Genomic DNA, 954 nt, shown 5'->3' on the forward strand with positions numbered 1-954 from the left:
AGGGCTTTAGCAGGCCTTTTTTTTGTGTGGGCTTGTCCTGAGCCCTCAGACAAAGGAATTCCTTGCAAGGAGGTAATAAATCTTAGNCTCTGGTGTTCTTCATTTTCCTGGAGGGTTGCTGAACAGATAAGGCTCTCCTTGAGATGGTGATTAGTTGCTAGCTCCTTTGGTTTTCTTCCTTCCCTGGTGTTTCTCCCTTCACAGGGCTTTAGCAGGCCTTTTTTGTGGGCTTGTCCTGAGCCCTCAGACAAAGGAATTCCTTGCAAGGAGGTAATAAATCTTAGGCACCATTTGGGAAGATTGTGTACCCCATAGTACACAGCCAATGAGGAACCAGGGGGAGAAACTTGCACACTAGGTAATAAATTGCTCAGTGTAACTGTTTGGGGCATGCCTGCCCTTCAGACACCTGATCTTGCAAGACCACCATTAAAGCCTCGCTTCACTGTACCTCGTGTCTCTGTGTCCATCCTTCAGCATTGGACGGGTGAGGGCATTTCTCACATTCCCTGTCCATCAATTTTCCTTATAAGTTTGTGCATGGCTAGTGTTATCTCTTCCTTGAATATTGATAGAGTTCTCCACTGAAGCTATTGAGTTTTCTTTATGGGAAGCTTTTTAACTACAATTTCAATTTCTTTAACAGACATAAAAGTATTCAAGTCACCTTTATCTCCTGAGTGAGCTTTGATAATTCATGTCTTTCAAGGAATTTGTTTATTTCATCTAAATTTTAGAATTTATTAGCACAAATTTCTTTATGTAGTCTCTCTGTATCCTTTCATTATGGTGGCATCTGTAGTGATGTCACCTCTCAATTGTGACACTGGTGTGTTGTATCTTCTCTCTTTTTTTCTGATCAAGCTGGCTAGAAGTTTTTCAACTTTATTGTTTGTTTCAAAGAACCTTTTTTTAGTATTATTCATTACTGTTTTTCTGTTTTCTACTTTGAGC

Source organism: Galeopterus variegatus, unplaced genomic scaffold, assembly GCF_000696425.1.
Source record: "Galeopterus variegatus unplaced genomic scaffold, G_variegatus-3.0.2 Scaffold2284, whole genome shotgun sequence".
NCBI lineage: Eukaryota > Metazoa > Chordata > Mammalia > Dermoptera > Cynocephalidae > Galeopterus > Galeopterus variegatus.